At 35.0% G+C, this 26628-nt stretch overlaps 1 long non-coding RNA gene across 2 annotated transcripts; it reads right to left on the reverse strand.

Moving 5' to 3' along the window:
* Nucleotides 1-3451: 3451 nt before the first annotated feature.
* Nucleotides 3452-12763, reverse strand: LOC148055787 (uncharacterized). 2 transcript variants are annotated; one of them, XR_015705040.1, is made up of 5 exons: nt 12739-12763; nt 7272-7358; nt 6889-6988; nt 6706-6778; nt 3452-3989 (listed from the first exon to the last, which is right to left on the reverse strand). It is a non-coding gene; the product is annotated as an uncharacterized LOC148055787 (long non-coding RNA). The 2 variants fall into 2 exon arrangements; XR_015705042.1 differs by lacking the exon at nt 6706-6778.
* Between the last annotated feature and the right edge of the window lie 13865 nt (nt 12764-26628).

The raw sequence follows: 26628 nt of genomic DNA on the forward strand, positions 1-26628 counted from the left end.
ACTTCTAACAATGTGTGATCCTAGATTTTATTTTTCTGTAGTTCTGTTGCCTGCAGTTTTTCTGCATTGCACTGTAATTAATTTACCTTGTACAATTAACTTCTATTCCACTATAATAACTTTTATTTTTTATGACTAAATATCACCATCGGGATTTTAACATTTATATTTGATTTATAAAAATAAAAAATAGTGACTTCCAAGAAATACAGTTTTGGGGTTAAAGTTAAATATTTTCAGTTGCATAGCAGTTTTAAATTTCCCAAATTTTATGTTTTTTTTGTGAGGTATAACAAAATACATTTTTACTTCAGTTCTTACATATGGAGAATATTTAAGAAAAGTTTCTGTTTGAAAAGAAATATATGTATGTGTGATTATATTTCTTCTTGATAATTTCACCCTTTAAAGTGTATTCTGAACGTGTCTTGTGGAAAGTCACATATTTTATACTTACTCTGAAGAAAAAAGTGACATTATCCAAAAAGTCCACCAAACATAATGATGAAAGAAAGGTTTGTGAAAGTTTGTTTGCCTAAAGCTTTACAATTTAGAATGATATAATTAATTTCCTTTATTTTGGAAAGATATAACAGGTATATCACACACAGTAGAAGTCAATTTATGTTAGAATTGCATTGAAATCTATTGTTTGCTACACTGTGAGGAAGTAAAATGTAGTTTTATATGTGCATTTAGTTGGAATTGGGGACTAGCCAAAACAACTCTTTCAGTATCTGTGATTGTTTAAAGTAATATTCTTAAAATGTGTTGAACTGTGCATTGAAGACTAGGTATAATGTTTAAATCTCTGATTTAAGGTATTGTTCTGTTTAGTCTCTAATTTAGAATCTAGATAGAAAGAGAACTGAGTCTCATTCTGCCTTGTTGAGTCCTTTTGGCTTATTCGCATTAGACATAAACAGTACTTGAAAATCCCATTCAATAATTATATTTAGAATTCACAAGGATTTATTTCACCTAACTTTAGTAACATCATACAATATTCAAAGTAACTACATTGTCTATAGCAGAATGATAGATAATTCAAAGATATATGGATTACCTGAAGGCAGTTAATACAAACTCTTCAAGATAGGTAGGCTGTAGTTCATCTGCCTACAAATACGCATCTAGTTCACTGATATGCCTTGAGGTATCTGTCCTGACCTCCAGATAATATTTGAGAAGGTCCCCAGAAGTCCTGTGTCACAACCAGCCACTTGCTGACATCTCACACTCAGCAGCATCTTAGGTGGCTCTAGGTGTCTGCATACAGACACCTGAGTCAAACTCATTTTAGAACGGGATGATCACCTCTGCAATGATCAGAAGTGAATAACTTAAAGTTCATTTTTAAGCGGCTAAATTTTGGAGTAAACTTTATCATGAGAAGCTCTTGGTATGATACATAGTCATTCCGTAGCAGTGTAACAGAATAATTTGTAGTATAAACCTTTTATTACCTCCAGGAATAATATCTGCCAGTATTTTAATCAGAATTTAACTTTACCTTTGTGTCCCTGATTGAAAAGGGAGGGGGGAGGGAGGTCAAATTTAGGCCTTGGTCTTCTCCATAAGAAGGCAAGTTTTAATGTGCATAAATGATTTGCTGAATGGGTATCTATATGAAGACTAGAACGAGAAATTTTGCTATCAAAGTCCTAGCAAAGAGAAACAAATCACATTTCAACATTCTTTCATGTTATCACCTAAAATACATTTATATATATAGATACACACACACATATATATATATATGTAGTGAAACTTTGTGGTTTCTATTTGTAATCCTTATTTAGATTTCTATGTTTTTGCTAGGGTCAGACGAATTAACATTTCCAATTTTATTTTGTGCTTCAGTTCCCATCTGAAAACTCAGAGTGAAAAATCACCAGTTTTACGTAATTTCCTGCTGAGTTCTTTCAGCATACTACAGACAGAAAAACATTAATCAACCTAGATATACTCTTAGAGACACCCTTATGCATTGAATTCAAGCCTCACAATACTCAGACTTGCAAGCCAACCTTATCTCTTCTTTCTCCCTCTCCTTTGTCAGAAGCTGAAACAAAAGCCATAATGCAGAAGGTTAAAAAAGAAATCAAATAACAAGTGAAGTCATAAATGTGACAGAAGCAGCTAAGACTACCTTTTACTACTTTTCTAAAAAGTCTTTGGGGAAAATTGCTGATGACAGTAAAAATAAGGCTGGGGTAGCCTCTAAGGGAAGCTAAGAGGAGCTTTTTTTTCTCTTTCTTTTTTTTAAATTTCTATTTCTTTTCCTTGACAGGGAAAGTCAGGTCACGCTTCCCCTCATGTCAAATAAAAGGAAAAAAAAAAAATGTAACATTATTATATTAATAGTCAATGAGAAAAATTCTTTAACCAGGAGTTTAGAATTTCCTGCTGATTGTTTTAATGGGAGTAAAACACATCTGAACATCCTGACCCCTCTGAATTTGAAGAACATGGGGTAAGATTCAGCCAGTGGTGAACTGAATATGCATATTAAACAACACCTGGAATTCCTTCAGTATCATTGTGCTTATGGAATTTTTATTTGCAAAATTAATGAATGAAATTACTGAAATAATTCTGAAAGAGAGAGACAATCAGGATGACAGGCTACTGAACTGTTATTATCTTGCACTTTCATCTCCTGAGACAAGAAATTTAATTCTATTTTACTCTTGGCTTTCATAGGTACTCAAGATCCTACAAAAGAGATGTTCATAGATGGAGGGGAAGGGAACTACAGTAGAAGCTGAGTACGCTGTAGTATGTACAGTCACATTACATGTCAACTCATCCCCACAACATCTCCATGTTTGCTTTGCCCAGTTCCGATTGTTCCCAAATTACTCTCCATTTACAGTTCAAAGCCTGAACTGGAAGTACATGAGGGAAAAATTGGCCATGAAGAACATAAATTTGTGAGTGAGGAGAGTTTTAATAAAGAAAAAACAAGTAATAGCAATGCTTTAAATTTTAAGTGACTGCTGTGGAAAAGGGTCTGTAGCAATTAATTCTTCCACCTGTAGTGGAGTACCCTGGGTATTTAAATACTACCTAGTGGGCTTCTCTCTTTCAAACAATATTTTTCCATCTACCTGTGTGTTGCACCACAGCCAGACAGTGACAGGTATTGAAAGACACAAGTGGATTTCACAAATTAATTAATAACATCACTTTCTTCCAAAAAGTTTCTGTTCAACTTCCTGAAAACACAAAGTTAAAGTTACTGTTCTGTCTCATCAATAACTTGGTCTGTTATAACTATTAGAATTGTAATTAGTTATTTATAAATCCAGTTCTTTATATAAAGGACAAAATTTATTTTCTTTAGCAACAGCTTAATTTTAAAGCAATAAAAGAAGTGAAGTAAATTCAATTTATGTTTACATATAATTACATAATACATTGAAAAAAGTCAATGCTGTATGTAAATATCAGTGATTTGAACCACTGGGTATATCAAATAAAATTCAATTATAAATCAAACCATTAGAGGAATCATAACAAGGTATTGACACATGCATGTTGTTAGGAATATTTCATTACCTGGAAAAAGTGTTTTTTAAACACCAAAAACCAAATGAGAGACTGATTTACACACAAACACACACCCCCCACACACACTCAAGTAATACATTGATGCCCAGAAACAAGATGTATTCACTACACAGCAGAAAGCTATTTCACTAGATGAGCCTACATATTCTTATTTTTTGCATTAATTTCTTAAGACTGTCTCCTATTTTCTGTCTTGTTATTTTTTTAATATTAAGGAATATTTTGGGATGTCTTCAGTCCAAAGATTAGTGTACAAAAAAATTGGATTGCGTGACTAATCCTTTCAGTTTGTTGTTTTTTGAGGGACTTGTTCTGCTACTTGAGGAAGCTACACAGATCAGTAACTTAGAGACTGTGGATCATGGCATTTCAACATGGCACTTCTTTATTTTCTCTCCTGTGTAAGTATTAAGCTAGAGAGGAAGGAAAAAAAAAATCTGTTACCAAATCTAATACATACAAGGTATTCCATAAAAGAGCAAACTCTTACTGTGCTTGTTTGAAGCTTTTTTTTCAGTTGTACTTTCAGAAAACAAGCAAAGGATATTATCTAAAATCATTCTCTGAAATGAAGAAAAAATTAGCTTTGTCCTTACTCGGTTCACCAGGTGTCTATGAAAATAGAGCACTTTTCACACCAGAGTACATTTAACTGAATTTGTGTACAGATCTTTTTCAGCTTTCTAAATTCCTGGGGAAATAAAAAGGAGAGGGGGTGTAAAACTTGTCTTCTTCACTAGCAAATATAAAAGGTCAACAGAACTACTGCGTAGTAACCAAATTAGTAAAAACAGGAGAATTTAAAGAAACCTTAAATGAAATTCAGGCATAGTTAAACAATAAACATGATTTCCACTCCTCTACCTCTCTAAAACCACACACAAACAAAAAAAAACCCAAACCCTGTGGTTCAAGGTATTACTACATGGGGTTATTCATCCTATAAAGTAAAATTAATAACCAGCTCTTTTGTCACAGATGTGCAATATATTACAATCCAGAGTATTTTTGGAAATGTTTTGGAGGGTGTATTGAATGTCAAGGAGACTTTTTAAGCTGTTGTTGTTGTTCACCAAAAGTCTAATTTCACTGTTAGAACCAAAGAGGTGAATTCAGAATCCTGTTGCTGTCCCAGAAATACTAAGAAGCAACATGATGATTGTGCCATTCAAAGGCACTTAAAATACTTTGTGCTACCAAATTGTAAGATTGATATTGTCTTCACTGTCACTACAACCTGACACCAAATCATTCAGTATTAAATTAACTTCAATTCCATACTGTGTTTTTCTGACAGATTTCACAGATGTTGATCCTATGCCTAGTCCAGCACTGGATTTTCCCTCTTGTTAGTCTGGTGATATGCTCCAGCTTAATGACAGCTGGCCACAGTCTTGGTCCTAGCATGTTCTCAGCAAGTTATGGTAACACGCATTACAATATGATCTCTATACAGTACTTAAATTGATGCTTCTTTCATCTTCTCATATTCTTTGTTCTTTTGGCACTTCTTTTTCGTTTGTTTCTGATAGTTGTGACTAGTTTGCTATGAACAGTTAGCAGCATGAATACCTGAAATCAATGTTACCTGAAATGATTAAGACTTTCAAATGTTTCTTTTATATTAACAGGGGAGACCAAAATAGTTTCGCAATTGAGACAGAGTCAGGTCAAAAGGGAAAATCTACTGAAGCAGACACTGTCTCTCAAAACAAGGTTAATTATATCTCTGGACTGCAGAGGTTTTCTTGGTTACTTATTCTATTTAATTGAAGAAATCTATATTTCTTAATTATCGTTATCAATTAATGCTTCACACTACTCTTTTCATGTTACTATTAAATATACAGTGCTGATCTGAATCATCAGTGACATATAATAGTGATTCCATAACTTTCCATGGTTATTGTCCAATTTACTCAAGCAACAAGTCATGAAATAGAAACATGTGCATGACAAAGGCAAACTGGTCTAGGAGTACACAACTTTAAGGATTGTTTCATTTAAAGAATACTGCCTTTATCTTCTGCAGCTTCCTGCTCGCCTTCTGTCCTATAAGTATTGAAGAGTTTCTTGGGAATAGCATTATTTATATCAAAACCATGTCTGTCTCAGTAAAGATAGTGAAAGACTTTTTCAGCACTACCCTTGAACTGTTGATCAATTTGAGTATGTCAGGCAAACAGGCAGTTGGAAACTGCTGGTCCCCTTTTGAATTTGTCAAGTGGGGCCTAGGCAATCAAAAGCATATCCCTGGTTTCTTTTCCTGGGCAAACTGGGTAAACCAAGCTGGTATTTGTCTGCAGCAGCTTACCATTACCTGTACATAGCAGGAGTGACTGTTTATGATGATAGAGTCATCTTGGTGTTAATGTTAGGAGAGGTCATTTGCCTCTGTCTGGAGTTTATAAATGTCTTTTTGGAGAAAATTGTTACTGTTGCCATAATTTTTCATTATGTAGTGAAGACTAGTGCAGGGAGGCGATTTGCTTTCTGTGGAGCACTTTTTGGCACAGGAGGGAACACTGCCCACCCTTCTCAGACAGCTGGCACCAAGCATCAGGCTGTAAAGGTCTAGAGCAGCAAGAGGAAAAGTATGATACTGCCTTTACTAAATCTGCTCACTGGAACCAGTCACAGAAGTTGCAAAAAATAGATCATGTTCACAGGAAGTGTTCAAGCAGGAACATTCATGGTGCTTAGCTATGTCTTTGCCAGGTTTGAATGCATCTGTTTCTGCCATGATTTATACACATATTTTTTTCCTCTCCTCCTCTCTCTTCTGCTCTTTCCCTCTCCAATTTCCTCCCTTCTCCTCCCATCTTCCCCATCTCCCCTTTTTCTTTTTCTGACTCAGAAAAAGATACCTCAGATAAAAATCAGATTGAACTTTTTATGAATAAACTGAGTATTCATTCTCTCTCTCTGACCAAGAAAATCTTAAGAAAAATTACAGGTTTTCATTCAAACAAACAAAAAAAATCTGTTGAAATAACATGATACAAAATGAGCTCCTTGAACTACAAAGTTTTGTGTTTTTAGGGGGGCTATTTTGGGTTAACTAAAGGATATTTGACCAAATCGACTAGGAAGCATAAGACTTTGTATTTTCTACAATGACTTTATTACCTTTTTTCCCTATGCGTGCATCTCCCTAAAACTTTAAAAGGCTTTTTTGTTTTTTCTTCTGAGTGATTCACACCTAGAGGAAACGAAGGGAGGAAAAAACCAAAAGAAAAAAAACCCAGTGTATAATTTACATCATTAATAGCAGGAAAAAAACCCATAGTTTGTATACTACTTATATCTTACCGTGAAATTCTCAGAAGCTTGATCACTCTTTTTTCCTGGTAAAAGTGTTTTCCCAATTTGCAAGAAAGTTTGAGATTTTTTTAATCCATTCATTCTTTAACTAGGGAATATCAATGGGAAAAAACTGCAAATTTTCTGAGATTATTAAAAAAAATCACAAAAAACACTAATAAAGAGAAAAATGTCATGTATTTGGTAGCATTTTGTAACCCTACACTTTGAAATATTCACCACAGCCAATGTTTTGGTCAGGGTGCAAAGACTGATATCTGTGAATTTAGCCAAATTATTTGCAAGACATTAGACGGAATTTTATTCAATGATGGAAATGAGCTACTATATCCTAACTGAGAGCCTAAATGCATCAGGTGCAACTTCCATACCATTTCTTCTGGTTCTTCTGGAGTTCCACATCCACATCTTCTGTTTGAAGAATCAGGCAGCAAAAGCATCTCAGAAAATGCTCATGTCTGTAAAGTAAAAAAATAATACAGGTAAAGCTGTCTATCGTTACCAGCATGCTTTAGAAATAAGGTAGGCTTAATGCTGAGGAACAGTTTAATAGACTGAAATCAATACTGGGATAAAGTAAACTGATGACATACTGATGACATACTGTAAATCTGTTTATTATTCACTTTTTTTTCCTGAAGAATTCAGATCTTAAGCCTACTTATGCTGCAGAAGATCTTCTGTATATGGATTGTTTTAAATGGAAGCTTAGTGCCCTGGAAGTTAATTATTTTAAATTTAATTGGAGTCTTGTATAAAAAGCTTCTTAAAAAGCAAAATACATTTAAGTTAAAAAATAGAAAAGAAATTATCTTGTAAGTGATAACAAAATCAGGAATGTCTGGAACAACTGATATTTTCCTTCTTTTTCTTTGTCTGCAACCTTGATGCAAAGACATAAATATAGTAGCTTGAAGTGGAACAGAGTTAGTAGTTCATATCTGATTTGTCAAGTACTGTACCTGTTGAGACAAGTCTTCCATGTGGGCAGCAAGATATCATGACTATGAAAATGTAACTTGGCATACAGAAATTAACAAGCCTTAATTTTTTTTTTGGGGGTGGGGGCATTATTATTCCATAACGTAGCAGTTATAATTGTAAGGAAAAGAAGCAAGTATGCAATTACCATTTCTAACCTCCTAAAAGTACAGTCCAACCAAAGCTGAACAAGTTTGTTTGTTTTTCTCCTTCCCCTCTAGTAGAAGACCAAGTAAGACTATACTAAAAAAAATCATGGCTACAAACTCAGTAAAAGCTAAGAGGGATTCCTTGACAATGTGTTATCACTATCAGACAAAACTGTAACTACTGAAAAGTGTTACTTCCTAGAGAGCGACGGTAAGATGTTAACCTGAATAAGCTTAAACAGAAAAAACTCCATAACAGTTATTTGTACTATTCAAAATGAATAAAACTATTTATCTTTTTTCTATTTTATATCATCCACTTGTTCTTCTTCCTCCTATATTCAGCATTATCTTTTGAAAAAGTGAGGAAGAAAAGACTACAATTTTTGTTGTTGTTCTCTTAGAACTCTTCCAAATTTTCCATTTCTGTCATCTTCAATGAAGTATAAGGTTGTTCGCACCTTGCAAAACCTGTTCTGGTGTCAGCTATCAGGTAGAATTACTCCTATATTATTTTGTCCAGACAATAGTGGGTTGAACAAAAGGCGGCTCCAATATACTTTATATTTTCTGAAAAATTTATACTTATGTTTCTAAATTCTTCCACAGAGATCAGACTTCCACATAAGGTACTTGATTTATAATTTGGTTGCACAAACATGTTACTATATGTCCCTCTCCAGAGTTTGCTGTAGCAATTAAAAAGGGATTTTTTTCAGCCAGTGATGTTCTCAGAAAGCAAAAACCACAAGATCTTCAACAATCATGATTGGTTTTATTGTTACCAAACCAAAATACTCTGTAAATTAATTTGGTTGGGTTTTTTTATCTGCTAGTATGCACATTTATAAAATTCTGTCTAACTTACATAGTGGTGCCAGCTAGACTCTAAATCTTTATCTTAGGCTTATCATAATAGTGAAAATAACTAGATAAAACAAACTTAATTTTTAAAGGTCCATAGGAAAGATAGAAGTAACAGTCTTGTTGCAAATATAATAGATGTCTTTGGATGCACACTACATGGTTAAAGAACCTTCACATCCTTTGTGTACTTCAGGGAATTTCCTTCCATGTGAATTCTCTTAAACCATGATCCTCTTTAAAAATAGACTCAGTAAAAGCTGAATTTCAGGGCTCCCATTTTAAGGGAAAAAGTATACACTCTGCTGAAGAAAGAGTTAGGAATGCTTTATGGAGTGGAAGTATTCTGGCATTTTAAGAGAGCGGAGCTCCAATCCAATGTGATCAAAGTTATGACTGTGACTTGATGAGTGAGTGGATGTGCTATGTCAGCCAGTTCTAATGCTTCTTACCTTCTCTTTAATCCTATATGTCATTGGTTGCCTCTTACATTGGAAAAAAACTGCAATGATACTATTATTACATATGATTTCTCAGGGAAAATCAAGATTACAACTATTATAGAATGGTAACCCATTAGGATATCTACTTTAATGCACCAGCAGTGGAAGTACAAGTAGTGTTATTGATGTAGCTTTAAGTTTTTTGTCCTTAATTGTCTCTAAAATAGCTGAACAATGGAACACTGATTAATGGTGGGAAGAAAATAAAGTTTCTGAATTGCTAATAGGAACTATGTTAAAAGAATGTGAATCTCAAATGTGAACTATGCAATTTTAGTTTGGTTTTCCACTTGACTAGGGAGGCAACTGCTTTGGTAACCACAGCTGTAGACCATGATAAATAACTCATTAGAAGAATGTCTGACTTCAGTAAGAAATATAATTGTTATAGATTAAATATAGTGTAAAGAACTACTTTTAAGAAGAAGAGGCAAATTCACTTTGAAATTACAATTGGGGTTTCTTCTGCAGAACGCAATACTGAATCCAAAACCAAATAAAACATCAACCTAAATAAACAAGATCAGCTAGTTAATTTAATAACACAGTTAAACACATAGCATAATAAAATGCTAACCTAAACCAGAACAACAGTCCTCAGAGGACACGGAAAAGAATGAAAACCTTGTTAAAACAGACTTCAAATTTGTTATTGCTTGGATATGTGAACTTCATTGTCCTTGTTTTTGAGCATTCATGCTCAGGAGCAGTGACATTAGGTACTGTAAATGCTCCTGTATTACACGAAGTTACAACCATTCAACATGCTCAAATTATGCCCTGTCTGCCTTCAGTTATAGTAGTCTATGACAGCAATCACATGCCTTTACTTCAGTAATATCTTTGCCTCATTCCATTACAGTTCAAAATATTTCACCAATTCTCTGATTTCATGTCTTTCTCATGTTTACCTAATAGTTATGAAAATAGACTTATTCCATTTGTCACCACTCTAGTACCCAGAAGTTTTACACATTAATTAGTACTGTAATTAATCAATTATTAAGTGTAGTTTGTGAAATTAGAAAATGGAAAAAAGTAAACTAATGGAGTAAAATTTCAGAGCCTTTTCTTTCAAAACTTTAGTAATTTTGCTGTTTTATTTTAGTATTTCATTTTCTATTTTTATATATATATATATATCTTTATCTTTCAATTATTATTTTTATTTACCCTAAGGGTAGTTCAATACCACTTGTGCCAGGGGTACAGATTTGAGGACCATAATATGTACTTTCCATCCTTATTTTCCATTATTTAAATAATTGTTTTGGCATTTATTTTGCAATCAGGCATTATGTAGGTATGTCACAGTCCTCTTCTCTGATATCTTATTTTAAAGCTATTCTTATAACTGTGCCAGTTGATCCAAGAAGAACAAATCAATGCCAGTGAAACTGTTGTTTTTCTTAAAAAGCCAAAATTTAAATTCTACACACACAAAACCATTCCAACAGAAAATTCCAATAAGATATTAAATTTTAACCCATTGAAACATAAAACTCCCTGAAAATACCCTGCATATTCTATTTGAAATGACAATATTTGTTGCAGTAGCAATTATATTCAAATGTAGTTGTTTTATGTAACCAAAACCAGACCTCGGCTATGAGGTCCTTCATATGATCAGTTTTTCTTTATCTGAGACATTAACATTCTGATAAGCTAAACAGAGAGCATGAGGTAGGTCTTAGGGGGGTATGCTAGTAACCTAATGCAACGTTACCCACATGTTTTTGGAGAGATATAGACAACAGGTAACAAATCTCTACTGACAGAGCCAATAACAAAATGGGAACAAATGCCAATCCCTGGCCACAAAGCTGTTGCACTGATTGGTTTGTGTCCACACTGCTCAGGAAAAGTTGTTTTTACAACAAGTTTGTCTTTAAGAGAGTTAGGTGGAGTGGTCCTAGGCAGAGGCAGTTAGAGACTCAGCACTGGTTTGACTTTTATGAGCTCGAACAGTCACATCCAAGACTTTTTAAATACAGAATTAGTTTGTATGGGTTTAACATAATGCTTCATTCACAATCTTTTAATGGTCAAAACATGAACGCATTCTAAGCAAAGAGCTAAGAATATGTTACTACAAATATACAATAGGCTATTAGTATTATCTATCCAATTATAAAGATACTCATAGTCAAACTTATCTAATTGATGCTGAAAGGTCTCAGTAGTAATACCATTAAAATTGTTACACACAAATTCTCTAGTGTCTTCCCTTTTCTCTGGGGTTAAGTTCACACTTCCAGTGCCCACCTGAGTAGCAAGCTGAGTGGGAACATCCTCCTTGAGCACTGCGTGGGGTGGCTGACAGCTTACCCCTGGTCACTGGCATCCTGTGCTCTTTGCCAAGAGCTATATGAGGTTGGCGGTGGGAGTTTCTTCCTCCTCAATCTTAGGGTTGCTTGGGTTATTTCCATACATTTTCTAATGCTCTGCTTGGATGTGCTTTCTTCACTGATTTCAAATTCCACATTATACTAAGTTTTCTGTTCTATTATCTTTAAAATCAGTTTTGCCTGACTCACAAGATTGCCTTCCTTTAACAAGCAGTAACTGACCTTTCTGATTCATAGTCTACAATCTGGGTCTTCTGCTGTCATGTGTCTGTACTCTTCCACACCACACTTTTATTCAAGGGTCATAGACAGTTAAATCCACACTGAATAACTGTGTTATTTTTGTGATCTATTACCTACAACAGGTAAGTACAACCATGAAGTGGCACAAAGCTAAACTAAAGCTAAAACAAATTTAGACTATTGTCACCTAAGCAAATTAGCATTGGAGTTAAAACAATCTAAAATCAGCTAAGACCAAGACCTGTTCTGGCAAGTCCTGAGCCAAGTCCTTCATTATTAGGTTGATACAAAGCCTGGGGACTTTCAGAAGTAATAGCAAAATCATATTCACTGGGCTACAAGAAAAGCAGAGAACCAACCTCCAAGTCACAACAAAACATCTGTCCTGTTTCTACATAAAAGCAGACCCTCATTTATTTAATGCTGCCTATTATAATCTTCTTGAAAGGGAATTGGTTTAGAACAACTTTGTCTTTGATATGTGCGTAACCCAAGGCAGGTGCCCTCCTCACTCCTCATCTCCCATTGTTGTGGTTTAATCCGGCAGGCAGCTAAACTCCACACAGCTACTCACTAACCCTCCCCCTCCTGGTGGGACAGGGGAAGAGAATAGAAAGGGTAAAAGTGAGAAAACTCACAGGTTGAGATAAGAACAGTTTAATAATTAAAATAAAATAATAATAGTGAAAAGGAAAACAACAACAACCAAAGAACAAAAACCCAGGATAAACAAGTAATGCAACCGCTCACCACTCACTGACCAACACCCAGCCAGTCCCCAAGCAGTGATCATTGCTCCCTAGCCAACTCCCCCCAGTTTATATACTGAGCATGACATCATATGGTGTGGAATAGCCCTTTGGCCAGTTTGGATCAGCTGTCTTGGCTGTGCCCCCTCCCAGCTTCTCGTGCACCTGGCAAAGCATGGGAAGCTGAAAAAGTCCTTGACTGGTGTAAGCACTACTTAGCAACAACTAAACCATCAGTGTGTTATTAACATTCTTCTCATCCTAAACCAAAACACAGCACTATGCCAGCTACTAGGAAAAAAATTAACTCTGTCCCAGCTGAAACCAGGACACACATTCATCCAGAACAAGGGAGAGGAGGCACCGTTTCCTATCCTAGGTTCTGCACCTGTAGTTTGAATCAAAAACCACCCATCAGATTACACGGTGGGACGGTGAATACTGAAGTCTAACTTGGACAGGCTGCCAAGAGGTTCAGCAAGACAGTGAGGTGTTTCACCACACAGGTGCAGTTTAAGGGTATCTGAGCCATGGTTTATCCACCAGCTGGATAAACTGCTTACAGAAAACTGTCATCTGACTGTTGCAGAACAGTAATACACTAACTTTACATTATTTAGCTCTACACTGACAATCAAATGAGTCTTTCAAACTTATTTATATAAAATATTCCTACCCACATAAATAATAAGTAACAGTGAATCAGTAATGACTTTAGTCTAATAAAAATGTTTTCATCGCATTTTTAAACAAGTGAGGCAATAACAGCACTATTTTTCTCAAAATTCTTTGTTTCCCTTAACAAAAGGAACAAAAATAAAAGCAGAACCTAAAATACTCAGCACACCAATTTCCTTTTTAGTTCATTTTCATAATCACCTAGAAAGGAAATTTTGATTTAAATATTAAAATGTTCCAGAGACTTTTTTTTTGTTCATTGAAGATACTTCAGATTTTTCCCATTTGTGAGTGCATGATATTATAATTTCAGTCCAATGGAACTTCAGATTTAATAACATCAGGCCATTTTACTACATAGTACTGCCCAAAATATCAGATTCCTAAAGTAAAAATCTAATTCATTCAGACCTTCTGGTCTCTCGTATATTTCCTTCCTCAATTGTTCTTAAAGAAATGACACCATGTTCTGTGTAATAGAAAATATCCGTACTGCCTGTGTTGAAATAGCAAAATACCTATGAAAATAAGAGTAGTAAAGATAACTGGTTTAAAAAATAAACAGAACATGCATCTTGTCTTGCATTTCTTACTACTGCAGCTGAAGGCAGATAGTATTACCTTGTAATTGTAAGGCCAAGGTTATATGTTCTGAAGTACTAGAAAAAATAACATTAAAATATTTGTGGAACAAATAGGTTAACAAGAATAGGTGACGGAAGAATTAAGTGAAAGGTTTCTGAAATAACCCCTCTTCCTTAAGAATAAATTCTTTTGAATATATACTTCAGATTGCCTATGGTTTTTTAAACTGTCAGCAGAGTTTGTTCTTGTAGCTATGTAGATGACTAGACTCAAAAAACTAATTTAAACTCAACAACAGAAATTGTAAAATGGCAGGGAGACTTTACACTCTAAATTTAAGCACCTGCCTTTATTATTAGGCTCATTCTCTGGACACATCATCATCTTTTTTTTTTTTTTTTTTTTTTCCTTCTATTGACCAAATGAGGAACATTAGCTTCTAACTTTAGGAGCTCAGAATTGCTTTTAAGTTAGCTGCTAAAAACAGCCAGAAGGTGAGCCACTCAAGGACTGAATTTTGCATCAAGATGTGCTTAACATTTGCCTTTATAGTCAGGCATCAAATCTGACTCATTTGCCCATTCTCACTATGGCATTACCATCCATGCTAGGAAGGACTCGCAACAATTATGACTTTTCTTAAAGCACAGAAAAATTATTCAGTGATGCTTTCTGGAAAATACTGGATTGCAGTTAAAGTATTTTTTATTCTGTCTTTTGCACAATCTTTGTTTTTCAAACAAAAAAATACACACAATTCTGTATTATTTGATTGGTAAGATTATTCATCTTGGATGCTATTATGCAAATGTTAAAAACATTGAACTGCAAGACTCTAGGACTATGGACAGGGTGGGCATCTATGCATTTGCCTTTGTCTCCAAATACATTTGTCCCTATTTGACCAATGATTGTGGTGGGCAACTGGAAAATGTAGGAAAAGGATACAAATTTACACTTTTCCAGCAGGTTTTTAATTCACCTTTCCATAATTCAAGTCAGTAAATGTTGCTTCAGTGTTAACTTGTTTTGGTTTTTTGTTCACTTAAGAGGATTTCTGTCACACTATGAAAAAAAAAGAAAATAAGTTGATGATATGAAGGCCATACTTGTGCTTTACCAGTTTTTCATGTCTTAAACTAAATATTTATTTAAATATTTTAGCAGTTCAAGAATCGCGGTAAAGGACAGGTGCATTTTCAAATGAAATTAATGTTTTAAACAGATACCACAATTCAGTGTTGTAAATGTAGTCAAAAATGGTAACTGAAGGGTCCTAAGCCTGAAATTGGAGAAATACAAGCAGTTCTATTGTCAGCTTTAGCAGTGAAGAGATCGTTCATTTGCAACAACAGATATCTTAGTCAATACTAAATCTTGTGAATTGACCCAACTTGTTAAATGAGGAAGTACCTGAAATGTGAGAAGTGACTTGAATAAGGTCAATGACAATTCTCATTATCTACTAGAAGAGAGGTATTTAACACTGTGTACTTGAGACTCCGATTTCTTTTTTTTCCTGGTCATTACTTCTTAGCTTTACTTGATTTCATCATTGTGTCATTCATGTTTTATTGTAGTATTGATGAAAATAATGATGCCCAAATATATTATTTATTGCCAATGTAACATCAGGAAACTATCCTTCTGTGCTATGTAAATCGATGAGGAAAAGCAAGAATGCATTAGAAATGAAAGATTTACTTGAAATAGAAAACCAGCACTATTACAAGACCTAAAATGCTTGTTTCATAATCAAATCACTTCATCTTTGTATCTCAGAGCAAATTAATAATGGCTAAAACACAGGAGGCCTTGAATGAATGAACACAGATTTATTATTATTATTATTATTATTATTATTATTATTATTATTATTATTATTATTATTATTAAAACAAAACAAAAGGCCTTCTGACTTTAAAAAGCTTTTCCTTTTTGTTTCGAGACCTTTGGATTACTATTGCTTCCATATTATCTGCTGGCAACACATTCCTTAGAATTAGTATTTACATATTGACTCTTAATTATTAGTTGGAAATAAGTTTCTAAAATCACAATCACAATGATCTATGATTCTATAAGGTTAAATTTTGTAATAGAGATCTTAGATTGGAATTAAAAGCAGTGTTAGGACACAAAATGAAATCTTTCTGACGACACTGTTTTGTGTACATAGGCCAAGTATATTTGGAATATACATGGTCTGCACAGTTTAATATCTTGTCTCTGCTATTTGCCAAAGACAGAAGAATACATCTATCTACATTAAGTCCTTCTCTGCAAAACTGAAATGTAAACACCAGTTCACATGTAGACTTTTATTGAATGTTTCTATACTTAACCGGTAGAGGAGAGGGAAAACAAAAGCAAAAAGAAATAACATGGCAAAATGCAAATAAGCAGCAATATTAACCAATAAGCAAATCTCCTTCATCCTTTTAATATACAAACCATAAGTGATTTGGATATTAAAATCTTGGGATGCAAGAGGATTATTTTAATTAAATAAGTTCCAAGTGGAGATGGCTTTAGTTCAATGTATCAATATGGTATTGTTTTTGTGGTATTGTTTTTATCGGCTATATTTTTAGTAGAGCATCCAACAACAATAAAACATTGAAATGTTTTCCACAAGGAAGAACTCAGCTTTATACTGGTTCATGGAGTGAATCATTTAACTGTACAACATTAGTGCCTTTAAAATATGAGACAGAATGCTAGTTCTCCTAGCATTTGGCCTGTATATAACCTTTGGGGAAAGGAGGGTTGTTTGTTTGGTTTTTTAAATGTAAATATGTAGTAGTATTTGCAAATGGTGCAGGATAACTTGTGTCTCCTTAATGATGCCAGTGTCACACCTCTGGTCAAGGCAGTTAAGGAAATGGCTTGCACTTAAAAGTTCTGCTTCTGTGAGCTTCACTTGAAGGACTGCATACACATGTGAAGTAGTTAGTTGATTTCAGAGAATGAATGGAAAGACATTTTGGGGAGGAGATTCTTTCTATCCATCAATCTCTTTTTTTTTTTTTTTTAAATTCGGTTGTAAGGAAAGATCTACCAGCAAATTGTTTCCAGAAATATAATAAAAACTTTGGCAATCACACCACCTGTGCTTAAAAATAGATTTTTTCTGTGAAGTTGTCAAAAGTTCTGAAGGAGGAAAGCCGTATGAACATGAAAATTGAGGAGAAACTACAATGATTTATTTGTACATTATATATCTGGAATAAATATGTCTTTAATAAAATTTTCATGTCAGGTGCAGTCACAGCCCCTCACTGGGTTGTGAGGGCCTTAACTAGAACAAAAATTGTGCCTGTAACTGGCACTGAGGCCATCTGGGATGGGACTGTCCGTGTTCATGTTACTGAATGCACTTGTTTCTTTGCTTTTGCCCTCTAAACCAGCCTGCCCACCTCCAAACCACGTATCAGGAATTTGTAAGCTAAATACTGAAACACTCTCACAAAGCCTTGGGAAGTGCTCTTTGACCTGCAAGAAAACTATACCAGGGGTTCTTCTTACAATTTAATAATATAGAAAAGGGTGTTCTGCTTTACCAATACAGACATGGCCATCAGATGCTCTCTCTCTGTGCACTCCAAAATGTGGCTGCTGACACAAAGGGAAGCTGTATATTTGTGTATGTGTGAAGTCTATTGACTGGCTGCAGAACAAGAATGGTTATGCCTATATTGACAAGCACTGTCCATCTGTAGAACAAAACAGCTAATGGCTGGTGCTGAGGGCTTGACATCCAAGTGTTTCAGGAAGGGCTTTGTCTTGAATTCACCCTATGTACTGAGCAGCCGTTTGCAGCTACCTGTGCCGCTGGGATACATTTTCTAATTTAGCTTCATCTGAAACTATTTTTAGCTCAGGATTCTGCCACATTCTCCATGCACATCACAGCTTAAAAACCTACACTTACTAAACCGGATTTGATTAGATCCACTGCTTCATACAACACAAGAGGGTGGTGTTACCATCCCATCCCTTACAATCCCTCTGTGTCTCTGTGTGTGTGTGTGTGTGTTGGGAGGTATGCGTGGGTAGTTAAAAACATGGTCATATCATTCTGAGAGACCCTTATCATACATATGCTTGTGCAACTATTATTTCCAAATGTATTAGCAAAAAAGTAGGCCTTATAGCATAATGGATGACATTCCTTTGCTGTTTGTATTTTTTCCATTTCTTTTCCATTTTGTCAATGCATTATGATTTTTCTTCAAAGTAGCTCAATATGTGCTGTATATTCATGAATAAAGAGATGTTGGAAATGTGATACTGAAATTCTGATTTTTCTTCCTTTATTAATGGAAAATTATCATTATTTTAACTATATCAGCAAGGCTACTCAAGGAGTAATAAATAATTCTCAGAACGCATAGTATTCTAATACTTTAATTATTTCTTTTCTTTAATTGTACATTAGCAATTCAAACATAGACATAAAAATTCTGGCAAGATCCACCCAGGTAATGACATTCTATTTTAAAATTTATAATCAGTTTAAATCCTATTTAGGCGGTTCATGCTAACAACTTAAGCTGAGTCTGATTAATTAATTGTCCCAAACACAGAGCAATGAAGGCATCATGAAATTGCATTGAATTCTGAATTAAACTAGGTGATTTGCTCCACTGTGCCAGTTAACGCTAGTAAAGGTATTCATGGGCTTCCCTAGGCTTGTTAATTTGAATACTTTCTAGCAAGCGCATAAGGAAATTAAAAAATCCAAGGCGTTTCTCCCTATGATGACAAGCAAATACTGAAGATAATATGCATCTTCAGACATACCAGAGAAGACATTTGTTAGTTTCTTAAACAGTTTGAAAAATCCCAGAGCACAAAACAAAAATTTGAATGGATTCGATTGTTTATTAAAACTACTGAAAAGGACAGAGAATTTATAGACTTCAATCAAATAAGTAAAATCAAACTTTTGTTTTAAATGTCTTTGCAATGGAAGCCCTAAGAGAAAAAATAAATTTAAAACCCTATGGAAGTGCATGCATATCAGTTCAGGTAATTACAGAGCAAAAAGTCTAACATAAAATATCACATCAAACCACAAGTGAACACAAGTTACTGAATATATTATTTCTCTACAAAATTACACTGGCTTCCCATGTGTTTCTATGGGTTTATGCCATTGTTTATGTCACAGATCTATTCAGTTAAGAACTTCTTGATAAAAGACACTGCATCTAGGCTTAAGTAAGTCAGTGGACTTATAAACAAACAGACATTTCATGATACGTTTATCATGAGAAAAAGTGGGATAAGATAGGGCTTTTCATCTAGGAGAAAAAAGTTAAATAAAATGCAGTGTTTGGACAGAAAACAGAGAAATCCAAATGAGAAATTAGGCTTCACTGTTAAGCATAAGAACTAGGAAAAAAGTTACTGACAAAAATGGAGGACATTTTTTCCCGATTTCATTGCAGTCAAGAAGGTTGTCTTTTAGGAAGACACAAGCTATTGCTCTCTCCTGAATCTAAACTGTATGGTTGATGAATACAGAGACAAGCTGTCATACATAAAAGAAAAGAAACTGAACATCAAGGTGTTGCTATTATGACCTCCTGAGTCCCATTAAAGATAAGTAGGATCAGCAGGGCAGGTAATCACAGAGTCTTGGTTCGTTCTGGGAGGAGCTCTTGCACTTAAGGAAACTACAGAACAGCTGCAAAGTACCTGTATTAAGGCCTGTCTTTTGCCAATATGTGCACTAGCGGAACCTCTTGTCATCATGTTCCCTGATGATTATTAACGTCACCAAAATGTCTGGTTATAGAAGCTGTGATATTCAAGACAAGGCCGTGGTTGAAACATACTATCAAAGAATATGCTCAACATATTAAGAAGAAACAAAATGTAGTGATTTTATTTAGTTCGATCTGAAGCTCAAGTACTGAATTTTTAGCCAAAACCAAACGAAAGATTTTTAATAAGAGATAGAGTCCCTAAGTTGTTAAATTCCTTACCTAAAGCCTAATTCTTCAAGAAATCCTGTGGAAAGCACCAAGTGAAATGACAGGGATTGCCTGATTTAATTCAAAAGGTGCACTGAGCTGAGCTTCCTGTTGACAGCTAGAAAGAAAATATTTGCAAAGGCAATTGAATTAGTGTTTAAATACCAAACATTCAATAAGAAGTGCTAGAACACTTATTGCTACTAAAAGACATACTGCTAAAACAATTACATTGTAATACAGTGCATTTATGTTGTAAATGTAAAGTAAACAAATTTTAATATATTCCTGTTACTTCTTCTGGCTGGGAAGATTTCCCATAAATATCTGTAAAGCCACATCATTGATCTGCTTGAAATTCCTCTTGAAGGTCATTCTTTGACAAGAAAACAGGATCTTCAGAATAGCTACTGTCCTGATGCTGAATGCACTGACCCACAGCCAGACAGCTGTTACTGCCTTGTGACTTTCTGATTCTCTGCTCTCCACATGTCTTTATCACCTTGCTGAACTTAACGCAGAGTTTACAATATCTTTGTTAGGGGGAGATTTTTCTTCAGCTTCTGTACAACATCAGCCACAGTGGGTTTACATATTTACTTTCTGGATTAATCAGCAAAAGCCAAGAGAAATGTGAAAAGCAACTAAGAAAAATAAGCTTACTGTTGACTGGCTTAAAATTTGCTATTCAGAGGTCTGCTTCTTCACTGGAAATATTTTATGAGTCTGCAAATCAAAAAAGCTGGAAAACCACTGATCTAGCAAAATGGTATTATATTCAATGACTTTGATTCATAGTCTGAAAGACTGGGGAGCAGTGTGTGAACAGACTCTGTGAAGGACAGACATATACTGTATGCATCAGATGTTGTATATGGGTTGCTCAACTACACTGAGTCATAGCTGATGTATGTTATGACCTTTTCAAACTGGAAGCCCACTTCCTAGGTGTCCTAACTCTGTCCTTTAATATTGTGCTGTTAGGAACTAAACTAATAGTAGGAACAGTCTTCGTTAGCAGCATCATTATATGGTGAGGTATCAATACTTGTTGGAAATTAGAAGGTTTATCTTTATTCACATGAAGATTGTGAGGATAAACAGAACATAAATATTATCTAACATGTTGGTCTTTTTATGTTCTACATGGAAGTTTCATGAAAACTTGAATATGGAAAAGAGCAAATATGGAGGAAACAAGATCCTTTTCCTTTTTTTCTTTTTTTTTTTTTTTTATGGCCCCTGCTACCCCTTCAAATCTGGGAACCTCAACTGTATTCGAGGGGATCCAATGCACCCTCAGTAAGTTTGCAGATGACACCAAGTTGGAGTGTTGACCTACTGAAGGGTAGGAAGGCTCTACAGAGGGATCTGGAAAGGCTGGATCGATGGGCCGGGGCCAACTGTATGATGTTCAACAAGGCTAAGTGTCAGGTCCTGCACTTGGGTCACAACAACCTCATGCAATGCTACAGGCTTGGGGAAGAGTGGCTGGAGAGCTGCCTGGCAGAAAAGGACCTGGGGGTGTTGGTTGACAGCTGCCTGAACATGAGCCAGCAGTGTGCTCAGGTGGCCAAGAAGGCCAATAGCATCCTGGCTTGTATCAGGAACAGTGTGGCCAGCAGGACTAGGGAAGTGATCGTCCCCCTGTACACAGCATTGGTGAGGCTGCACCTCAAATACTGTGTTCAGTTTTCGGCTCCTCAGGAGCCCAAATGTCCATGAAGGACATTGAGGTGCTGGAGCATGTCCAAATAAGAGCGACGAAGCTTGTGAAGCATCTAGAGAACAAGTCTTATGAGGAGCAGCTAGGGAACTGGGGTTGTTTAGCCTGGAGAAGAGGAGGCTGAGGGGAGACCTTAGTGCTCTCTACAACTACCTGAAAGGAGGTTGCAGCGAGGTGGGTGTCAGTCTCTTTTCCCAAGTAACAAGTGACAGGACAAGAGGAAATGGGCTCAAGTTGTATCAGGAGAGGTTTAGACTGGATATTAGGAAAAATTTCTTCACCAAACGGGTTGTCAGGCACTGGAACAGGCTGCCCAGGGAAGTGGTTGAGACTCTCCATCCCTGGAGGTATTTAAAAGACAGGTAGACGTAGTGCTTGAGGACATGGTTTAGTGGTGGACTTGGCAGTGCTAGGTTAATGGTTGGACCTGATGATCTCAGAGGTCCTTTGCAACCAAAGTGATTCCATGATTCTGTGATTATACTGTTTTAAGAAGATTGACACACAAATGCACTAGAAGGATTTTGTTATTTTATAATCCCCAGAAAACAGGTAATTCTGAATTATGGATTCATGTCGTGATTTTGCTTGCTTTCCTTGCACTAACACTATCACCATTTGCAGAAAAAATTTTACTCTTTTTGCCTTGGTTCAGTTTTCTGAGCAGTTTACTTCCACAAATTATCTTATTTGCTGGGTCAGATGAATGTTAGTTCTAGCACCAGGAAGAATACAAGACGAGAACAGTATAGATTTAGGCTTGAACTATGACAGAACTAGAGTCTGATAAAGCAATTAGGTAGCATTTGTTAGGATAAATCTTTTTTATATAAGTAGTCATAAGTACTTCAGAGCTGCTTTATTATGCAGAACCACTCATGAGTTATAGCTGTTTATTTATTTATTTTTATATTAGCATTTCGTAAGGTACACCGCACATTTACAGACCTAGGAGCCATTTTAGTGATTTCATTGCATTTGGCAACTTAGAGACTTCTTCTTTTGTATGTTGTGTATGCATGATTACTCTTATATGGCATTTACCTCCCTTTCTTCATATCAAGGAAAGCAGAAAGGAACCTCCAGTCATTCTTCGGCCATGGCCATTTGGAAAAAAGTACCTGTGATCATTGTAACCCACTTGATCTACTCTCCACCCTTGCAACATTTGGGACCATTTGAAGATGGTGCATGCTGACAGTATAATACTGGGTTCACTGAAGGGTTAGTTGCTGTTATCTTTAGTAAACAGTTGCCATATCTGCCTAAAACAATCACAAATTATCACAGCTCTGCTGCACACTAGCTGAATCCACCATATGGCAGTACTGTGGAAATGATCCAGATATACTAAGGAGTTATTTCTTTTTTTTAGCTTCCTCCTTACCCTAATAAAACATGTTTATTTGTTATTTTCACTGTTTTTGTTGTTATATAAATATGGTGGGAAAACCTAATGTGTTTTATAAATTATGTCTGCTGTAAAGCAAAGGTTCTGTTAGTAACTGAAGCAGTATGAAAATTTAACTTTACTTTCCATTGGGATTTCTCACTCTAATGTCTTATGGGTCTGAGATATCTCCAGCCCTAGACTATGGCATAATTCTTATTCAACTTATCCCAGTACATTTTTTTTTTAATTTTCATCTTAAAAACATTGGCATACCTATGCCTCAGTGTCTTAGTATCATGTGCTTTTAATGTGAAGACACTCAAGGAGGTGAAAAGTTTCCTTCCTTTACCACTTAGCTGTATTGAGCATGATATTATGCCCAGTGTGTTCTGCATATGTTCTGTTCAGTCAGATAGTCAGATAAGCTTTTTACACAAGCGAGTGATGCCTCTAGCTGTTTGGCCACACACAGGAATGCTTTTGGAAGTTGTCCGGAAACTGCAATTTAGAATCAATGCAGAGCCCAAACGCAGACACCACAAATCTTTCCCTAGATTGTTTCTGCTGCTTTTATTCAAAGTGATTGATTGCTATCAAATGTTAATTTCCACAATCAGTGGGTTATTTTCATTTTATTAAAATGTACTTGAAATAGGTACAGATTTTAAATAATAATTTTCCCTTATGGAAGAGAATGCTTCATTCATATAGTTCAGTTATTTTATACAGTGTCTCACACAGTTTCTTTTACAGATGCTAAAACTGTGATTACTTATCTCACTTGCTGATATCAACTAAAAATTCACACAGCTAATAAACTGTAACTGGATATCTACCTAAAATAAAATCAGATTAGAACTGCGTAACTATTTTGAAGACGGAAAGGGGGAATTCATACCACCTTCATTTGATATGCTGTGCTGGAAGTCTAGTTGTCCTTGTTAAAGTTAATGCAGAGAAACAGAAGTAAATGAAAGTAATCTCCTTCAGAAAGCAACTATTTCTTTCCAGTAACTGTTTTATACCATACTTATTCAGTAAATCTGTTTCTAAAAATATAAAATTGTTGGTCTAAAACATTTCTAAAAGTTAGGAATTAAAATACATGGCCTGGATTACCTATCAAAGACATTACTCAGAAGATAAAGAAAAAAAAAAGCTGGCTTTTTAGACATGCTAGCTCTTTCTGTTTTGTTTTTTTGTTTTTTTTTAAGGTTTTGGGGTTTTTTTGGTTGTTAAGGAAACTTTGAACTTCCACTGAATTTACACCATTTAAATACAGTCCATTTTGTATCCTTTGCTTTGTTCCTTTTATAAGCAGCTCCTTCACTTTTTAAAAATTTTACATATATACACTCTGTTTTAAACTTTAAGTCAGTGAAGATGTTCAGTTAAAGGAGAAAAGAGCACAAATGTCAACTTTCTGGCTTTTATTTTTTGTTTCAACTTTTTTTTTTTTTAGTAAAAGGGATAATGAACCATCTCTCTTTCTGCGTTTCTCCATGTCAAGCTTTCAGCTGGAGTATTATAATCCAGAGAAGGCTATTTGTGATAATTCTGTTCTCAGTAATACAAGAAAACCAGTAACACAAAGTAATGCAACTCTTGACGCTTTCAGAAGTAGCACAGAATTCTTTATTTGAGACCAATGTGTCCTGCAGTTTAGAAAAATTAACTTGTCAGTGTATGCTGAAACACAACACTGCAAAGTGTTCCATTCTTTTGCTTTTTGAAATTGATTTTGCTCCAGTAAAAAAAAAAAAAGTTATTTTTTTCTGCTGATGTTTTTTGTAGCAGTACCAGCTTGGTACATTCAAATTCAGTTGATATTTCAAATATGCTTTTAAGATAGACATAAACCAACTTTCCCTTTTTTTCCTCTACTGTGGCCAGTTATATGGCACTTGATTCAGAATCTAAAACCTGAAATGTTATAATTTGAAGGGAGCGAGGGTAAAACAATGTTATGAATTAAATTTCAAGGATATATTTGGTAACATCTCCCAAAATAAGATGCATTCACATAAGAATGATGGTGGCTCAGTATTATTCATTTTTACATAAGTGGTCTGACCCAAAATGCACTGAAATCAGTAAGAAGCTTCTTACTGAACTTGCTGGGCTTTAGATCAAGCCATGAAGCCATTTCACCTGCAGAGTTTAAAGAACCTTCCAAAGAAAGGTATTATTTATTATAATTTCTCCTCTTAAGAAAAAGGAGAAATAGATAAAGATAGGTACCTCATCCAGACTGACAAAGCAATTCATGATGAGAACTAAGAAGAGAACCCAATTTTTACTTGTATAGTGATAATAGTAATAGTAGAAGTAGTAAGGACAATATTGAATAACAGTAGAGCACTACATAATACAGAGGTAGTGGATAATTGTGCCATGTTGTCCTTGAACCTGTATTCAGATGAAGGAATAATTCATACTCTATTTTTATATATGAATCTCTTGGATTTTGCCATGTTTCTTATTGGAATTCTGTTTCATATTTGTAAAATAAGTGGGTGGAATCTAATCTGTCTTTAGAGCAACAATTTTATTTTCTACATTTTAATCAAAGAAAGGCAATGCAAAATAAGCTTTGTGTGCATTGTGGTCCTGTATTCATTAATACTATGTAAATAATATTGGTCCTTATCATATCAGTTTTTTAAAACAACTTACAGAAATCTACGTTGCAAATTTATTATTAATTACTGCTTTTCAAACAAAAATTTGTCTGTGTGTGCATGACTATGCATCACCTATACTGATTCTTCACAGCTTTAATTCTCAGATCTTATACTTCCATTCAGCTGGATTCTTCTTGCTGTAGTTATTATAGAATTATGAAGTCTTAAAAGCCCAAGATTTAGCAAAAATAAAAATCTGAAATTTCATTACCTGAGAAGGAACTCTGGCCAAATTTTGCATAGACTGACATATTTTCATGTGTAGATTTGCTTTTGGAATCCAGGACATCATTTATAACAAAACTGCCTTTCTGTCTAGTGGGAGTTTTAATGAATGTGTAAGTATTGCATGTAACGTTCCACAGCTTTAAGTGGATAACTGATGAGTGCAGCTTAAGCCAGTACACTCTGGAAGACACTTATGTAAAGAGGTACAGATGGTTTCCCAGGGTTCAGTTTTCTCCAGCACATAGTCCTCAGTATGCTGGATGAGGACTACTGTTAGCTCAGTTGGGCCAGCCAACTGAAAATATATTTTTTGTCTTTTTACCAATTGATTTATAAAGAAAGAAGGCAAGAATCCCTACACTGAAGATAAATAGGTATTATGGCCTACACCACACCTTCAAAGACCAAATAAGTTGATAATAGTATGTCATTGAAGGTCTAACTTTATTACCTGTAACTGCAGGATAAATTAAGTTGATTCTGTTCTACTACAGATAAGCAAAGCTATGAATAAGTGAGATTTTATCAGGTCTTACATATTTCTGTAGGGGATTCTGGGCTTCTGGTGGTGTTCCTTGGGTTCTGTTGCTATCATTTGATGAAATTAGGTCAA

This window comes from Nipponia nippon, unplaced genomic scaffold (genome assembly GCF_047370975.1).
Source record: "Nipponia nippon isolate SJK-2023a ecotype South Korea unplaced genomic scaffold, ASM4737097v1 scaffold_2, whole genome shotgun sequence".
Classification (NCBI taxonomy): Eukaryota; Metazoa; Chordata; class Aves; order Pelecaniformes; family Threskiornithidae; genus Nipponia; species Nipponia nippon.